At 47.2% G+C, this 19,690-nt stretch overlaps 1 pseudogene; it reads right to left on the reverse strand.

The window, feature by feature from the left end:
* Positions 1-893: 893 nt before the first annotated feature.
* Positions 894-2,860, reverse strand: LOC112605194 (annotated as a pseudogene).
* Positions 2,861-19,690: the final 16,830 nt, after the last annotated feature.

Consider the following 19,690-nt stretch of genomic DNA (forward strand, 5'->3'; position numbering starts at 1 on the left):
TAACAATGAGAACATTATTGGCTGGGCGCAGGGGCTCATGCCTGTAATCCCAGCACTTTGGGAGGCTGAGGCAGGCGGATCACCTGAGGTCAGGAATTCGAGACCAGCCTGACCATCATGGAGAAACCCAGTCTCTACTAAAAATACAAAATTAGCCAGGCATGGTGGCGCATGCCTGTAATCCCAGCTACTAGGGAGGGTAAGGCAGGAGAATTGCTTGAACCCAGGAGGCGGAGGTTGCGGTGAGCCAAGATCACACCATTGCACTCCAGCCTGGGCAAAAAGATTGAAACTCTGTCTCAAAAAAAAAAAAAAAAAAAAAAAAAAAGGCCTTATTTTATATAACTGATTTGCTGAATATACAGCCTTTTGCAGCAATAACTTAGTGGACCCAACTCTACCCTCTGAACGGACCAATTTTATGATTCTCCTAAAAGGTTTTGAGTTGGATATAGTTTCTTGTTGCTTCTTTCTGTGATCTGAGACTTAAGAATGAATCCCTGGAAACCAGCAATTGGAACCAGACCTCCCCAGGATCAAAGAGGACAGGAGTGGGAGAAAGGACACGGGACACGACTCCCACCATCTCCAGCACTGCGCCGTATGCTTGACCTCAGAGCATCCAGGCACTCAAAGTCACGTGTGCAGCCGTGTCTATATCCTGCATCTCAAGTGCCTGCAACTGTGACAATTAGCAGGATATGGGAGAGAGGAGGCATGTTGTGGAAGAATGAGTCAGTCCCAACAATTACATGAACATTTCTGAAATTTCAATACCAAGAGTTAACTTCTAAAACACAAGTGTATAAACAGAAGCCATATAGCTAGCCATAAACTGAAATGCATGTACAATACAGTGAAGGAGCTCCTGTGCATACAAAACCACACACATCTCATTCATCTCTCATTTTAACATAATTCGTTGTCTTGCTGGGTATGCATGTGAGTGGTGGAGAAAGTGGTGCATCTGCAAGGCTGGCTGGGGCGAAGGATTTCAATGCTTCCAAAAGACGTGGGCTACAGAACTTTATTCCTCACTAAAGGGGATTCTCCCTTCTCAGTCAAGATGGTCCCATTTAAATCACTTTTTGAATTTCCTTTCAAACTTTGATTGTGCAAATTCTAGTTTTTTGAGTTATTCCTTGGATTCTTCCTTTTTCTACTATGTCTTCATGAATAATTCTTGAATCCATGTTTATATCCAGCCCAAGGCTTCTTTCCTGTAGAGGTGTCGTTGAGTTGTGAGTTTCAAAGATCTGATCATACTGTTTAAAAACAATAGCCTTGGGAGTCCAGATGTCAGCTTCTCAGATCCATTTTCACAGTCTGATGGTGTCTGCTAGCAATTACCAGTGCCTGATCTAGAAGCAGTCTATTGCACCTCAGCTTGGAGGAAGAAGGGAAGGTACATGCAGTCTGGGAAAAAAAGAAAGAAAGAGAAAGGAAGGAAAAGGCAGGCAGGCAGGAAGGAAGGAAGGAAGGAAAGAGAAAGGAAGGAAAAGGCAGGCAGGCAGGCAGGAAGGAAGGAAGGAAGGAAGGAGAGAGAAAGGTGATAGGTTTGTATGTGCTGGGTTGGATTTGTGTACTGTGTTCCCCAGGCAATTTTAATCCAGACTGCATTCCCCTCGATGTCTCTAAAGCTGTCACCTTTTAAAATGCTTGCTGTAGAATTTTCTTTTTCTTTTTTCTTTTTTTGAGATGGAGTCTCACTCTGTCGCCCAGGCTGGAATGCAGTGGCATGATTTCAGCTCACTGCAACCTTCACCCCCAGGGTTCAAGTGATTCTCCTGCCTCAGCCTCCCGAGTAGCTGGGATTACAGGTACCTGCCACCGCACCCGGCTAATTTTTGTATTTTTTTAGCAGACAGGGTTTCACCATCTTGGCCAGGCTGGTCCTGAACTTGTGGCCTCGTGATCCACCTGCCTCGGCCTCCCAAAGTGTTAAGATTATAGGCATGAGCCACCGCACCTGGCCCAAAGAATTTTCTTAAATGAATTTTTAAGTTGTTTCATATCAAAAAGGTCAGCATCTTCACTTGGTCCTTTGCTCATCTGAAAAGCATCCCAAACTTTCTTGTGCTGATGAAATTGAGTATAAACTGTGTTTCAAAGGGCTGCGTCATAGGAATTTGCATGCTTCTCCTCACACAGCAGGACCAAGTGCTGAGCGAGAGAGTCCTTCCTGTGCTGGAAATTTACAGTCTGCAGTTGATTTTTAGACAAAAAATCCAAGGCTTTTAGGCTTGTTGTCATTTCTATCATGGGGATTTTCTTTCTCTCCCTTCCTTTCTCTTTCTTTTCTTTTCTTCCTTCCTTCCTTCCTTCCTTCCTTCCTTCCTTTCTTTCTCTCTTTCTCTCTTTCTTTCTTTCTTTCTTTCTCTTTCTCTCTCTCTTTCTTTCCCTCCCTCCTCCCTCCCTGTCCTTCCTTCCTTCCTTCCTTCCTTTTTTCTTTCCTCCCTTCCCTTCCCTTCCCCTCCCGTCCCCTCCCCTCCGCTTCCCTTCCCTTCCCTTACCTCCCCTCCCCTCCCCTCTTTCACAGGGTCTTGTTCTGTCACTCAGGCTGCAGCTTAGTGGTGCGCTCTCAGCTCCCTGCAACCTCGACCTCGCGGACTCAAACGATCCTCTCACCTCAGCCTTCTGAGTAGCTGGGTCTACAGCATGTGCCACCATGCCTGGCTAATTTCATTTTTTGTAGAGATGGAGTCTCACTATGTTGCCCAGGCTGGCCTTGAACTCCTGGGCTCAAACAGTCTTCCTGCCTTGGCCTCCCAAAGTGCTGGGATTACAGGAGTGAGCCATGGCACCCGGCCATGAGGACGTTTGGGATGATCCTCTTAAACTCAGCAACAGTCTCATCCATCTCTCTGTCACGGCCCACATCTTCAGCCACCTCTCTCCTCCTGTGTGTTACCTTTGTCCTATAATAAATTGTTTACTCCTTAAACCTGGTAGAGGGGATCTGTAGTCTATAACCCCCACCAATGCATTTCTATCTAGCTGTTAGGAAAACCTTGACCGGGCACGGTAGCTCACACCTGTAATCCCAGCACTTTGGGAGGCCGAGGCGGGCAGATCACTTGAGGCCAGGAGTTTGAGACCAGCCTAACCAACATGGTGAAACCTTGTCTCTACTAAAAATACAAAAAAATTTAGTCGGCTGTGGTGGCGTGTGTCTGTAAGCCCAGCTACTTGGGAGGCTGAGGCAGGAGAATTGCTTGAACCTGGGAGGTGGAAGTTGTAGTGAACTGGGATCACACCATTGCACTCCAGCCTGGGCGACAGTGAGACTCTGTCTCAAAAAAAAAAAAAAAAAAGGAAAGAAAAGAAAGGAAAGCTCCCAACTAAACACTCAACACCTGCTCATAACAGGAGACAGGGGAGGTGGTCCAGGGTGGGCAAGTCAGCCGTTCAGCGGCAACGTGAAGAAGCCAATTCCTTCCACCTTCTACTCATTGTTCTGTGGCTTCTTCCCCTTTGCACTCTGGAGCTGCATTCCATTTCTAGTCTTCCAGCATCACTGCTTTTCCCTGTGGTGTTCAACAGGCCGTACAGGGCAGCTCTGATGTTGGCCAAGAATGGAACTGATGTGGTCAGGAGACACAAATCCATTCAGAGGAGGAAGCTTCTCCTTGGAAGCAGAATCTCCCTTTTTATATCCCTGAAAAACAGCCAGGAGAGCAGGAAGCCAAAGGCTTTCTCCTTTTCTGTGGCATGCCAGCGCCCGCTTTGGCTATGAACAGCAGGTCTCTCTCCCTTCACCACTGCGTTTGGATGAGACTCAGAGGCTGCTTTTGCTGTCATCTATTTGGCTTACTTGGTAAGTTTCTGTGATTTGAGGCTTGTCACCACTTGTAAAGTTTTTGCTTGATCGTGTATTGTTTGTCCAGCTTTGGTTAAGGCTGCTTAAAACCCCGACTGTTGGAGACTTTGTGTGCGGGTTTCCCATTTCATCATCATCGTGTTTTGTTGCAAAGTCAGGTTTGCATCTTGGAGAGCTTTCTGGTCCCCCTTCCTGAGTTTTGTGCCCAGTTCTGTTGATGGGTCCATCATAAATCTTGTGGATGGAATCTTCTAGTTGCTTCTGGACTTTTCTGTTCTTTTGCTTTGCCTGGGCAGGGAGAGAGGGAGAAGTCCAACATTAAATGAGCCCTATTTTTACTCAATGTCTCTTTCTCCCTGACCACTCTATGTAAAATGTAATTGTAACTCCTCCTTCCTGACCGGCACTTCTAGTCCTCTTTATCCTATTTTTCCTTTCGCCATAGCACTTGTCACCCTTTCCTATGCCATCTCTGCCTCAAGCTCTGGAATATAAAGTCCTCAATGGGAAATACCTTTATCTCTTTTGTTCACTGAGGTATTCTAATTGCTCAGAATGGTACCTGACACATATTAGGTGCCCAATAAATACTTTGTGAATAAATGAGTGAATAAATACCCAGGATTTTTAACAAAAGCCACCAAAGAAAACCTACTTAACTTATTCAGGAAGTGGAAATCTTGGGTGGGATTAATTACTTATGAGACCTGAGAGAAGTGCAGGTGATAGTTTGTGTGTGTGTTCGTTGTGCATTTTTATTGATATAAGACAGAAGCACTGGGAAGTGCACATGTCATGAGGATGCAGGTCCTTTGCTGGCTTGTTTATTTCAGGGGTGGTTAGGCATTGTCACCCTGGGTGGAGGGGTTAGCGATGAGCCCTCTGAGGCCATCCTGTGACATCCCGGGGGCACCTCCTAGTGTTTGTCATTCCCGACACCCCAGCGCCAGTGTCCCTGGCCTTGGAGACCTCAAGCTCTGCTGGTTTCCCCACCTCCCTGGCTGTCCCTTTCTAGTCTTTTCCCACTTCCTGACCAGACACTGAAAGTCCTTGGGGCTGGTCTACTTCATTTCTTGCTGTATTCTCTCTCTCGCTCTTTTTTTTTTTTTTTTTTTTTAACGGAGTCTCGCTCTGTCACGCAGGCTGGAGTGCAGTGGCGTGATCTCGGCTCACTGCAACCTCCGCCTCCTAGGGTCAAGCGAGTCTCCTGGCTCGGCCTCCCGAGTAATTGGGATTACAGGTACGAGCTACCATGCCCGGCTAATTTTTGTATTTTTTAGTATAGACGGGGTTTCGCCATATTGGCCAGGGTGGTCTTGAACTCCTGACCTCAAGTGATCCTCCCGCCTCAGCCTCCCAAAGTGTTGGGATTATAGACGTGAGCCACCCGTGCCCGACTGCTATATTCTCTTTCTATTCAATGTCATTCTTCCCTGTGCCTCTGCTTACCGTGGGGCACCCACTTGCAAAGGATGCCTGATTCCATGCCCTGGCTCCCTCCTTGGTGGTCTCATGCATCTCAAACTCAATATGCCCAACGCTGTGCTCAGACCTTCCAGCTCAAATACGCCCTGTCTCAGACATGCTGCAACCATCCTCCTGGGAGTTGACACCTCCCCACCGTGTCCCCTCACATCCAGTCTCTCAGCATGTTCCCTTGATCCTAACTTCTAAAGAGTCATTGAAACTGCTCACTTCTACCTCCCATGTGCCCACCAGACCCAGCCCCCACCACTTTTCGCTGAGGTAACCTCAGTAGAATTTACGCTGGTCTCCCTTCATTCTCTCACGCACACGACAAACCATTCTCTACCCCGAGGCTGGTGTGGTTTTTGAAAAGCTCAAATTTGATTGTGTCTTTAATGAGTTCCCATTGCTCTGAGGTCAGTGTGGCATCTTTCATGGAGAAGGTCATGGCCAGCCCCCTTCCCCTTCTCTTCCTGTCTTCCGGCCACCATGACCTACTGTCCAGTGGTTATGAGCTGAGTCCCTCATACCCAAGGCTTTTCCAGATGCTTTTTCTCTGTTGGAACACTCTTCTTGCCTTGCATCGCTAGCAAGGATCCGCATGTTCATCAAGTACCTCTTAAATGTGACCTCTCCAGAGAAGCCTCCTCCACTCCCATTGCCCATTGCCCTGGCTCAGTCAGACCTCTCTGTGTCCTCCTTGTTGGTGCTCTCTCCTCTTGTCGTTGAATCGCTCCATGTTTAATGTCTGTATCCTCCACTTGACTGTGTGCTCCACAAGGGCAGGGTCTAGGCTGGCTTGGATGTTATGCTGCTGAATCTACAGGGCGAAGCATAGGAGGTGCTCAATAAACTCTGAATAGATTCTGAATAGATGTTTCACTGAGGGTAATACTGAGGAGTGGGGTTGTTCTCAATCCTTACTGTAGACTCCAAATGCCAGTACTGTTGGGCGTTGCTTCCTCTGAAACACTCCTTGAAGCTCCGAGTGTCCTTTGGATGGTTTTACACAACTCCACTCATGCCTCTATCCCTTGCTGCCTCTCCAAACACCTGCCTTCCCTGTGACTCAGGCCGTCAGCTGCAGTGACTGGGAGCGTGTGCCGCTTGGCTCTCACACTCGCCTCTCACTGTCCTTTCTGTCTCACGGGAGTTTATCATCTACTCTTCTCATTTCCTTGCCTTCGTCTCTGCAGCACCAATAAATGATCAATCTGACCCGAACTTCAGAAAGAAGCCATTCCTTAATTTTGGCAGAAGCACGATGGAGTAGAAAGTGACCAAGGAGATTGACTTCCGATCATGTCTCTATTGTGGCATGCCTTCATGAGCTCCCATTGTTCTTGGGGTTAAGGCCTTTACTATACGTTACAAGGGGTTGGAATCACTCTGGGGAAATGACTGAAACTCCCTGAGGTTTGTTTCCTCAAGAGGAATGTGAGGGGTTGGATTAGATTCCACCCACCACCTTTTCCATCTCTTACATTGCCGGAATTTGTCCCAGAATCAGATAAGCAAACCTTGTTCAGAGAGGCCATATCCAGCTTTGCAAAATTAAAAAAAAAAAAAAAAAAAAAAAAAACCACTGTGCTGGTGAGATGGGCCTCAGTCCTGGTCACATTTCTCTCTTCCCTCCAGATACCTGTGCTTCCTCCCTACCCTGCCTCTCCGGAACATAAACAGCCCCTGAAGGTTGAGGATGTTCCTTCTCCCCACTCCCAACCTGTCACCCCAACTTCCAGATTTCTTTAAAAGTCAAAGAAAAAGGAAATTTTCAGGAAGGAGATCATGTCTAAGAGCTTTTTATTAGTCTCATCTTCCAATTTCCTGTAGACTGAAGCTTCTTTCTTTCTGTCGTGCGGGGCTTAATATCCAGTGGCTGTTTGACAACAGCACCAGGAAATGGAATTTCCATCCTGATTCTGCCTGGAACCTTGGGCAAACTGCCCAAACCTGCCTCGCTCTCCTCCTGAGAGTAGCAATCCCCACCCTACAGCCTTCTGGGGCGAGCAACAGAGGCCTAATATGAAAATGGAACCAGAGAGCTCTGAGATGGATGTAAAGTGCTCAATAAATGTATGCAGGTATTGTTTATTAATTTCTGCCGTAGGCAGATTGCAGCCCCCAGGCAAACTCTTGAGTGAAAGGATCCTATAAAAACAAGCCTCCTGCTTCTCTCTCTCTCTCTTTTTTTTTTTTTTTTTGAGACGGAGTCTCACTCTGTTGCCCAGGCTGGAGTGCAGTGGCGCGATCTCGGCTCACTGCAAGCTCCGCCTCCCGAGTTCACGCCATTCTCCTGCCTCAGCCTCCCAAGTAGCTGGGACTACAGGCATGCACCACCACGCCTGGCTAATATTTTTGTATTTTTAGTAGAGACAGCGTTTCACCGTGTTAGCCAGGATGGTCTCGATCTCGTGACCTCGTGATCTGCCCACCTCGGCCTCCCAAAGTATTGGGATTACAAGCGTGAGCCACCGCGCCCGGCCGCCTCCTGCTTCTCTCTTGAAGCCTGGGTTCTGCTGTGGTGTCTCCCCAGCTCATTGCCAGTGGACTGCACACTGGGCCCCGTCTCAGCCAGGCTGGCCACGTGAGGAGGAGTCAGTGTGGCACTGCTTCCTGCCAAACTGAGGCTGCCCTTCGTATAATAAGGAGGTGAGCCTGTCTCAGGGAAGGTTCTTTTCCTAAATTTCAGGGAGGGATTCTAAACAGGATGCCACTGATTTTTTAAAAAATGAACCTAACAAGACATGCATTTTCGTGGGTGTAATCCTGTTTGAAGTGGTCACGTTTGGGGTTTTTACGTACTTGCACCTATTACTGGTGAAACTTCTGTGAATGGGCTTCAGAACATGAATAGCCTCAGTGGTGGCAGAGTCTCATGATTTAAAGTTACCTTATAGTTGAGAAATGGCCCCGCAGCGTAGGTGATGGCGTAGTCGCCACTTGCCGTTCTATCTGGAACCCGAAAGGTGGTCAATCCATATTCACTGAAATGAACCAAGAAATGAGACTGTGGCTATAAGGTAGAGGATATTCATTTGCTTGTGAAGCTTCTAAACGAGATCTTCCAAACGGTTACGAGAACACTTGGATATCTTTATGATGGTGTGTTTGCTTTGAAAAATAAACACGAAAGAGAACCATTATGTTATAGTTCTCTTTCTAGCGAGTACCCCATCAAGGCATCATATCCCTCTGTGTAGCAGTGGAAAGGCATTTAACCCATTGATTGAACCTCTGTGCCTCAGTTTCCTCATCTCTAAAATAATAATAGAACCTAGCTCATATAACTGTTAAGGAGGACCAAAGGAGGCAAAATGTTGTGACAACAGTTGCAGAACACAGTGGAATGTATTTCATTCATTCCCAAGTCTGAACTCACGTATAGAATAATGCCACAGTCTATGGCCCTGTGTCCTGAAATGCTCTTCGTCCAGGTCCTTTTGGAGCAAGAGCTCCAAGGGGCTGTTCCCTCAGACAATAGCCTAGGTGATTGGAGCCCTTGGCTAGGGAGCACAGACCTGGAGGTCGGTTACAGTGTGGGACAGTTGGTCATATTTCCCAGTCACCCTCTGCCAAGCAAAGTGGGTGAGCCAGTGGCTCTGGCCAGTTCATTGGCAGGTGGCAAAGCCTTGTCCAGTCTTTGGCATTGGGTGTGTGATACCATCTGTGGCCAGTAGGTGGCACAAGTTGCCCATCACTGCCGCCAGCTTCACTCCATTGGGTGCTTTCTCAGAAGGGGAAGATCTATTTCTAATCCAGTCCTGGCTTTATGGCAATGCTTAATCACATGGCAGGGAACATGCAATAACTACTGGTATTTCTGTAAACATGCATGCTAAGAAGCAGCTGCCAGTTGGAAATGAGGATGGAGGGAACACTCACTGAGAGGTCTCCCGAGGACAATCTAAAAAAGGAAAACCCTGAGGGTTTTAAAATTGTAGAGCCAGTTAACCTTTGTGACTCATGGAGAGAAACGTTTAGAACCCAGAAGGACAATGAGAATACATCCTGTGGATTGTAACCTGGTCCAAGGTCCACCCTGCCCCCTCCACCTTCCTTCAGCTATGAAGTTGAGGAAGGAGAGACAAGATCACCTTGCAGGGAGCCAGCTTATCCACCTCACGACCCCCAGCAGGGCCAGGCTGCACCTTCTGGGCTGTTTGCTAATTTTTTTACTCTTGTCCTGGCAAGTTGCCTGCTTCTTGGGTTTGTCGTTTCCCTGGAGGAATGTTTATTTGAATCTCATTCTACCATTAATAAAATTGGCACCAGATAAATACGAAGCAGATGAAGAGACACATCACGGCAAAACAAAAAGTGGAATGTGGTCAACAATGGGGCGATGAGAATTTTAATACATGTGGACACTTTTTAAATAAAAAATTTTCATTGTAGTAAAATACACATAACATAACATTTACCATCTTAGCCATTTCTAAGTGTACAGTTCAGTGGTGTCAAATACGTTCACACTGTTGGGCAGCTAATCTCCAGGACTCTTCATCTTGTAAAACAGAAACTCTCTACCCGTTATACAACAACTCCCTATTCTTCTCTCCCCCAACCACTGACAGCCACCATTCTACTTCCTGTCTCTATGAATTTGATTACTGTAGTGTCAATGAAAATAATCAAACTCTGTAAGATATTTGAAGAGATTTATTCTGAGCCAAATATGAGTGACCATGGCCCCTGACACAGCCCTCAGATCATCCTGAGAACATGTGCCCAAGGTGTTTGGGGCGCAGCTTAGTTTTGTACATTTTAGAGAGGCATGAAACATCAATCAAATACATTTAAGAAATACATTGGTTTGGTCCAGAAAGACGGGACAACTCAAAGCTGGGTTGGGTGGGGAGTGGGGTTTCCAGCTTATAGGTAGATTAAACAATTTTCTGGTTTACAATTGGTTGAGTTTATCTAAAGACCTGGGATCAACGGAAAGAAATGTCTGGGTTGAGATAAAGGATTATGGAGACCCGAGTTTTTGTTTTGCAGAGGAAGCCTTCAGGTGGTAGGCTTCAGAGGGAACAGGCTGTAAAATGTTCCTTATCAGACTTAAAGTCTGTATTGACGTCAATGCTGGAGAGGTATCATGAGGCTTGTCTGAACCCTGCTTTCCATCATGGCCTGAAACAGTCTCTCAGGTTAAATATTAAAAGAGCCCTGGCTGAGAAGGAAGCCCTTTCAGATGATTGCAGGGGTATGGGGGGATGGTTAGAATTTTATTTTTTGTTTACACTAGGTACCTCGTATAAGTGGAATCACACTATTTTGTCTTTTAGTGACTGGGATATTTCAGCATAATGTCCACAAAGTTCATCCATGTTGTAGCATGTGTCAGAATTTCCTTCCTGTTTAAGCTGAATAATATTCTATTGCATGTGTGACGGTTAATTTTACGTATCAACTTGACTGGGCTAAGAGGTGTCCAGATAGCTGGTACAACATTATCTTTGGGTTTGTCCGTGAGGGCGTTTCCAGAAGAGATGAACATTTGAATCAGTAGGCTGAGTAAAGAAGGCCCGCCTTCGCCACTGGGTGGGCATCAACCAATCTGTTGAGGGCCCAAGTAGAATTAAAAAAGGCAGAGGAAGGGCGAATCCTCTCTTTCTCTTCTTAGCTGGAGTATCCATCTTCTCCTGCCCTAGGGAATTGGAGCTCCTGGTTCTTGGGCTTTCTGACTCAGGAACTCATCACCCTTAGCCCTCCAGGTTCCCAGGCCTTCAGCTGGGTAGTGGTCACTCCAGTGGCTCCCCTGGTTCCCAGGCCTTCAGATTCAGCCTGAACGACACCACAGCTTTCCTAGTTTTCCAGCTTGCAGATGGCACAGGGTGGGTCCCTTTGGCCTCCTTAATTGGATGAGCCAATGCCTGCAATAAATCTCCTCTTATGTATCTGTATATATTCTACTGGTTTTGTTTTTCTGGAGAACCCCGGCTAATAGCGTGTGTACATACCACATTTTGTTTATCCACCCGTTCACCAACGGACACTCCGGCTGCTGCCTTCTGGCCATTGTGCATAGTACTGCCGTGAACATGTTGTAAAATGCCTCTTCAAGACCCTGCTTCCAATTCCTTTGGGTATATGCCCAGAAGTTGAATTGCTTGTTCATACAGAAATTATTGTTAATTTTTTGTGTGGAAAGCCATACTGTTTTCCATGGTGGTTGCATCATTTTGCATGCCCGTCAGCAGCGCACAAAGGTTCTCGTTTGTCCACATCCTTGCCAACATTTGTTATTTTCTGTTTTTCTTTTTTCTTGATGGTAGCCATCCTAATGAGTGTGAGATGGTGTGTGGACACTTTAAGTTTGCTCTTTCTAGGACTTCTTCTGGAGCGGGCAAGGCTCCCTGATATCTTCCTATGAAAGTGGTGTTACTGTAAAGATGGCATTTTCCTGCTGGTCACGGTGGCATGCACCTGGAATCCCAGCTACTCAGGAGACTGAGGCGGAAGGATTGCTTGAGTTGAGGAGTTCGAGGCTGCAGTGCACTATGATTGCTCCTGGAAATAGTCACTGCACTGGAGTCTGGGTGACATAGCGAGACCTTGTCTCAAAACAAACAAGCAAACAAACAAACCCACCCAGACATTTCCCCTTCTGCCCTCCCCTCAGAGCTCTGCCTAGAGAGCCTGCTGAGTGTGGGCACTTCCGGGTTGGTCTGTCCACCCTGGGAACCCACTTGAGAGTGACTTTATTTGGAACAATCTTCAGTCACAGGAATCTTCTGGGATGTCACCAGACCATTGTTTTGAAGAGTACACAGCCTCGAACCCTCTGTGGACGGAAGCAAGGCAAGCTCATTCATTAACCACACTGCATCACCCTTTTGCCCTAGAGGTTAGATGGTCCCAGGAGCCTCCCTCCCCAAGATGCTCCTCAGCGTGGCGGGAGAGTGGGAAGTTCTAGATCCTCAGCCTGGCCTTCAAATATTCCATTACATTGCCAGGGTCATGGCACACCCACGTTTATCCAAAGGGGACAGGGGTCTCCAGAAATGTCTGCCCACAGTATCCTTTGGTTACCTCGAACACATTCTCTTGAAGCTGTTTAATTGCCATACATGGTTGTGGGCTGACCTGTTATTCCCAGATTCACGTATTTAAACAAAACAAAACAAAACAAAACTCTCGAGTATCTCTGAAGAGAGAGGTTATATGGCAGAGGCAAGTCAGCAAAAGGCAGAGATCTGAGAATGATGGGGAGAGAGACACAGGGCTCACGGTGTGACAAGCTTCTTGGTGAGTGGTCAAGTGCGTACTGGCCAGGTAGGCGGGTGGTGGGATGTGCTCAGGCAGATCTGCATCTGAGTCCCAGACTGGTCACTAATTTGCTCTGTGTCCTTGGGCAAGCTCCTTCCCTTCTCTGTGCCTCAGCTTCCTCATATACTAAATGACAGTAGTGAGAGCTAGCTCAGAGCTGTCGGGAGGTTTAAATGAGTGGATGATGTAAGTAGAAGTGTCTGGAATAGCGTAGGTGCTCTTTAGTGTTCACCCACTGCTGTGGTTTGAGTATGTCCAAAGTTCATGTTGGAAACCTAATTGGCAATGTCAAAAGTATTGGGATGGGGGACCTTCAAGAGGTGATTACGCCATGAGGGCTCTGCCATCGTGAATGGATTAATGGTGTTACCTTGGGAGTGGGTTAATCATTGAGGGAGTGGTTTCCTGATTAATGGATAAGTTCAGTCCCCTTTCTGTATTGTTCCCTCCTGCTATTTTGTCCTTCCACCTTCCCCCATGGGATGACACAGCAAGAAAGTCCTTGCCAGATGCAGTCTCCTTAACCTTGGACTTCCCAGCCTTCAGAGCTGTAAGAAATAATTTTTTGTTGTTGTTGTTTTTAAAATAAACCACCAGTATGTGGTATTTTGTTATAGGCTAAGACACTTTCTTTCTCCACTAGCCACTTGCTCAGTACAAGTTGAGAGAAGAGTGCTGTGAAACTCAAGTTTAGGCAGAGAGGAGAAGGTTAGGGCAAGTGAGCAGGCAGGGCTTGTCTTTCACCCACCTGCGTTTAGCCAACAGCCAACAGTGGCAGCTACTGGACTGGTGGACATGTTCCCTGCCATGGAGAGAGGGGGGTGGTCCTGCTGCAAGACTCTGGTTATGGGATCCTTTCCTCTCCCTGGCAAAGGGATAAGTCCCACACAGTAGCTGCCATGGTGATTCTGACTCCAGAGGGCTCATCTTTGCAAGGGAAGGCCCTACCCAGATTTTTTATTTTTTCGAAATGGAGTTTCGCTCTGTTGCCCAGGCTGCAGCACAGAGGCATGATCTTGGCTCACTGCAGCCTCTACCTGCCAGGTTCAAGCGATTCTCGTGCCTCAGCCTCCCGAGTAGCTGGGACTACAGGTGCCCACCACCATGCCTGGCTGATTTTTGTATTTTTAGTAGAGACGGGGTTTCCCCATGTTGGCCAGGCTGGTCTGGAACTCCTGACCTCAGGTGATCTGCCTGCCTTAGCCTCCCAAAGTCCTGGGATTACAGGCATGAGCCACTGTGCCCGACCTTTTTCTTTTCTTTTCTTTCTTTTTTCTTTTTTTTTTTGGAGCCGAGTTTTGCTTTTGTTGCCCCGGGTGGAGTACAATGGCGCGATCTCGGCTCACTGCAAGCTCCACCTCCTGGGTTCAAGCAATTCTCCTGCCTCAGCCTCCCAAGTAGCTGGGATTACAGGCACCTGCCACCACGCCCTGCTGATTTTTTGTATTTTTAGTAGAGACAGGGTTTCACTGTGTTGGCCAGGCTGGTCTCGAACTCCAGACCTCAGGCGATCCACCTGCCTCGGCCTCCCAAAGTGCTGGGATTACAGGCGTGAACCACCATGCCCAGCTGAGATTTCTATTTTATTCTTGCAGTCAACCAACAGCCTGGCTGCCCAGAGGCAGGTACAACTTATTCAAGAACAGGAGAATTCCAATTTTATTATTTAAAAAGTCACATAATTAACTGAGTATCATAAGCTTTGAGAAGGTTGTTGGTTAATAAAGATGAATGGGCTATTTGAGGTAATGGCTTTTGATTAAATGGAAGCTAATAGCTTTGGTGAGGTTGTCCGAGCAGTAATCTTGGCTAACAGTTTGAAGTTTTGTACAATAATCTTGGCTAACAATCCGTAGCTTGCCTTTCACTGATTTCATAGCATTCATTCTTTACAACATGCAGAACACCCACTTTACAGATAGGAAAATGGAGGCTGAGGCTAAGGGCACAGGAAGGCTGTTGGGGGATTGCAGCCCACAGCAGCCCTGGGGGGTGTCAAGGGCATATTCCTTTTAATCATGGCTTCCCACACAACATGCATCCCTAATTCTATTCAGTTGGCCCCCTGACTAAAGCTCAGCTTTAGGGCAGGAGATTGAAAATACCTCATCTGCAGGTGTGGGCTGCAGGGAAGACTTGGAGATGTAAAATCCTCCTTTGATGCCATGTAGAGAGAGGACAGACTGCATGCAGACCTGGCTCTGCTCCTCACAGCCTATACAACCCTGCACATTTTATCCCAGAGTTTAAATCTTCTCCCTTCTCACAGCTCTTCTTCTGTTAATGGACCTAGAGCAGGACATAATCGTCTGTTCTTATGGAGGGGCTAAGGAATAAGAAAAATGATAAGGAGCAAAAAGTGGGGCCAGGCCATTTGACAAGGAACCCTGGGAAATGCAAAAGTTGTATATTCTTTGCTGAGTTGGAGCATTAGTGACCTTTCTCTATTTTCCTGTGAATTTACAGGAGTTGCAAAGGCCCGGTACCTCCCTGTGGCTTTTAAAACCAGGTATGTGGGCAATGCTCAGCAGAGATGAGGGCCATGGCCGGGGTGCCCTGCAGCCCTTTGGTGCCGGGCAGTTGCAGCCTTTAATTTGGGGGCTATTGTGGTATTGTTGGTGTTATTCAGAGTTTGGGCTTCAAGAGAACCTGTGATGATTTGTTTGTTATTTCACAGAAATTGGTCCAAACGGTTGGCATGTAATGTGGTGGCACTGGTTCTCCTGTGTTTGCCCAATACCTTGCCAGGCGAACCAGGCAGTGGACGGGTGTGTGGTCAGTGTGGTGACCTGCAAACACCACTGTCCACACCTCATGTTCTTGCTCAAGAATTTTCCCAGGCTCCGTGCATGTGTAAATTTGCAAAAATAACAAAACCAACCTTCATTGTTTGTCCTCTAAATGAGAAGAAGCTTTGTGGTTTGTTTTCGAGTGAATTTTGATCCTGTGGAATCTGGCCAGACCTTACAGGGATGAGGGGTCTCTGCACTCACATTTACCGTGTTCCTGTCCCTCTGCCTCTCACCTTTGAATGTCTCCCTGGGGCAGATGCTCCCAGCTCCTACTCCTCGGATCCTTCGTGTGATTTCTCGCAAATTTCTTTTTTTTTTTTTCAGACTGAGTTTCGCTCCTGTTGCCCAGGCTGGAGTGCAATGACGTGATCTCGGCTCACTGCAACCCCCACCTCCCGGGTTCAAGCGATTCTCCTGCCTCAGCCTCCCGAGTAGCTGGGATTACAGGCATGCGCCGTGACCATGCCTGGCTAATTTTATATTTTTGTAGCAACGGGGTTTCTCCATGTTGGTCAGTCTGGTCTCGAACTCCCGACCTCAGGTGATCTGCCCTCCTTGGCCTCCCAAAGTGCTGGGATTACAGGTGTGAGCCACCACTCCCGGCCGATTTCTCGCAGATTTCTAAAGCTCACATAGACCTTCCTCTCATGGTCCAGGAACCCACAGGGTTGATCCTCAAGGCCTGTGCCGCTCTCTGGCGCCCATAACACCCTGCACCGTCTTTGCTTCACCTTGGAGTGATCACTTACCTCACCTCATTGTCTTCAGGGGCTTATGTTTTGTGGGTGATGGAGCGCATCATCTACGAGGTAAAATCTTTTACGTGTGTTTGCTTATTCCGGGATGCGTTGGTGGCCAGGCTGTGCTCATTCTGGCTTGCTGAAGGTATGTTATCCTGCCAGGGACCAACCTGTTCTAGAAGGAACAGAACATCAGGGACTCCCTCCCAGCTCCCTGTTCCAGGTTACCACAGCATTCTGCAGGAGCAAAGGTGCAGACCAAAAGTAAGGTAAAGGACAGGGCTGGGACCTATACATAGATTTTTCAGAGTAAGGAGGTGGGCCCTTTCGAATATATTGAGATATAATTTACATAAGATAAAATTTATGGCTGGGCAAGGTGGCTCACACTTGTATTTCCAGCACTTTGGGAGGCCGAGGTGGGTGGATCACCTGAGGTCGGGAGTTCAAGACCAGCCCAACATGAAACCCCGTCTATTAAAAATACAAAAATTAGCCAGGCATGGTGGTATGTGCCTGTAATCCCAGCTACTTGGGAGGCTGAGGCAGGAGAATTGCTTGAACTCGGGAGGCAGAGGTTGCAGTGAGCTGAGATCGCGCCACTGTACTCCAGCCCGGGTGACAAGAGCGAGAGTTTTCAAACTCTGTCTCAAAAAAAAAAAAAAAAAGATAAAAAAGATAAAATTTACCTATTTTAAGTGCACACAATGGATTTTGGTAACCGTATGCATTTGTATAACCACCCGACAATGAGATACGTAACACTCCATCACCCCCAATAGTTCCCTTGAGCCTCTTTGCAGTTGCTCGCCTCCCTTTGGCCTCTATAAGTCTAGTTTTGTCTTTCTAGTCTTTCATATAAATGGAATCAATAAGTGTGTACTCTTCTATGTCTGCTTTCTTGCATTCAGCATATTTTGGAGCCTTGTCCATGTCACTGTGTGATTCCTCTTTATTACTGAGTAGTAATGCATGGTACAGAGGTAGCACAATTTGGGTTTTCATTATCAGTCGGTGAATATTTGAGTTGTTTCCAGTTTTGGGCAACTAGGAATAAAGTTGCTGTAAACATTCATGTACAGGTCTTTGTGGGGAGTTCTATATTCATTTCTTTTTGATTCATATTCAGGAGTGGGTTTGCCAGGTCATAGGATAGACATACGTTAAAACTTTGTAAGATACTGCAAAACTGTTTTCCAAGGTGGCTATACCATTTGTATTCAAAATCAACACTTTTAGCCTAGAGCATGTAACTGGCCTTCCTGAAATCCATGGATATCTATCTGTGCAATGGTTTTAGGGATGTTTTATTGACTCCCACATGTAATTAAGTTACTTGGCTTTTAGGCAAAAGATGATACCACGTCTATGGATGAGATGACGCGAGTTTTGAACTCTGGGTTTTGTAGAAGAGTTTGCATTGTCTTCCTCCTGATACATCCGCCACGACGCATGTGAGTCAGGTCTCCTGCATGTCCTCTGAATCAGTTTTGCGTACGTGCCTCTAATGGCAGTTTCGAGTTCATCCTGTGTTGAGATGATGCCTGAAGGCGAGAGGAAAAAGTATCTGTGGTTGTCAAATGGGGTGGAAAGTGATTAATCATGGAGACATTTACGGCATGCTGAACTGTTTCGTTTCCTGACCTTTATCCCACATGCATCAGGGGCAGGTGAGGTCAAGTTTAAATCCAGGATGACAAGTGTCTGAGGCTAAGGAAGGTTTCAGCTGAATACTCGGCTTAAAGTCAATGGCTCTGTGTCTCACACCTGGTGAAAACCGACTCTCAATTTAAAGAAACGGCATTAGAGTGAAACACTTGCTGACTTGGCCTTGGGCTAGAGCTTCTTGCAAGGGTTTTAGAACCAACACACCCTTTGGATGTATTGAGGGCATCCTGGTTTTTGGCAGTCCCTGGGTTACAAATCCTGGAATATGTTTGCCTACAGTGTTTCTGTACCATTGGAAGTGCATTATGACTGCTTCTCTCAGAGTCCATTAACCTCTTCCTCAAGAATCAGCTTTGTCAACTTGATATATCTCATGGCAGGCATGGACTCATGCCTGTGTGTCCAAGGTGGCTATACCATTTGTATTCAAGGGCCTCTATTTTTTCATTTAGAGAAGTGACTAGACACTAGAAAATGTCACAGAATAAACGTGTGGACTACAGCTTGCTTTCCGAAAAGGTCTGGGGATCCCGTGTTAGTATTGGAAGACCCTTTGAGGCCTCGTCCCCTCCACTCCAGCCTGGGGACAGAGCAAGACTCCACCTTAAAAAAAAAAAAAATCCATCTCTCGAAATCCCTACAAGAGAGCAGCCTGCAATATTACCTAATTTGTCTTTAATCTGGTACTCCTAGGATAATCCCAGAGAACAGAGTGGCTTACTGTACACACCCTGGATTACTCAGTAAAGAACATGATGGGAAACGGCGGTATTTTTCTCTTCTAAAATAAGTAGGTTTGGAGAGAGCTGGGAAACTGCGGGCTTTAGTTACAAAATGACTATCATTGTGGGAGATATATTTTCTTTCAATGTTGAAATGCATTGGACAGGATATATAACTTAGAAATAATTTACAGTTAGAGAAGGGCTGTTTCATGTGAGAGGGGGCGCATCTCCTGGTTGGAAAGGATGGTCCCAGGGAATGAGGGATCAGGCCTCAGGTGAGCCTAGTCTTTTTCTCTTCCAACTTCAATGTGGCCAAACAGAGTGGAAAGTCATCACGTACGAGGACAAAGTCCGTGTTTTTTTCCTCTCACGAGAAGCAGGCAAGTGCTGCCTGAGAAGGTGAAGGCTCACCCGTGGCAGGCTTGCTTCAAGCTGGCTGCAGACCAAAGGCCACACGGGGGCTTTGATCACTGAGGGTGGCACGATGGGTGGCCTTCTCCTTGCTCATGTAGCACTCATCCGCAAATTTCTACTGAATGCCCACTCTGTGCAGGATACTGTGCCAAGCACGAGAGATGCCAGGACCCGGAAGAAAGAGTCCTGTTAGAGAACCACAGCTGATAGCTGCCAGCCAGCAGTAAAGGTCCAAAGCTTGGCCTGGCCTAGGAGGAGCTATCACCGCGGGCTCTGTGGTGCAGGGTCTTGGATGGCGTAGTGGGAGTGTGTCAGCAGAGTGGAGGGGTTGGGAGAGTGGGCCCAGATATGCAGGGGAATGGGTGGGCCAGGAGCCTTGGGCCTGGCCTGGCTGAAGGCTGTCCTGATGAGGCACTGGCAAGTGGGCTTGGGAGCCAGAGGGATGACCGAACACGGCCCCACAGAGATCAGCCCAAAGTGCTTGGACCCAGGGCATCTGGGATGGTTCTTGAGGTGAGTGCATGAAGCCTTCTTTCAGACATATGCGCTAGAGGGCTCCAGCCTCCCCGCAAGCCCTGCTCCTCTCTCTCTCCTCACTGTTGAGACAAGTGCTGTGTCTGCCTTAGGTTCCTTCTGCAGGCTTCTGTCTGTCTGCCAGCAGATGCCTCTATGTCTGTCAGCTCTCGGTGTGTCGGGCACATGCACTACCCCCTGTGTGTGTGGGGTGTGTGTGTATGTGAACATGTCAGATACCCAAGGCAGGCTCTCCACTGTTCAGTGTATCTTCAGCCC

This window comes from Theropithecus gelada, chromosome 13 (assembly GCF_003255815.1).
Source record: "Theropithecus gelada isolate Dixy chromosome 13, Tgel_1.0, whole genome shotgun sequence".
Lineage (NCBI taxonomy): Eukaryota > Metazoa > Chordata > Mammalia > Primates > Cercopithecidae > Theropithecus > Theropithecus gelada.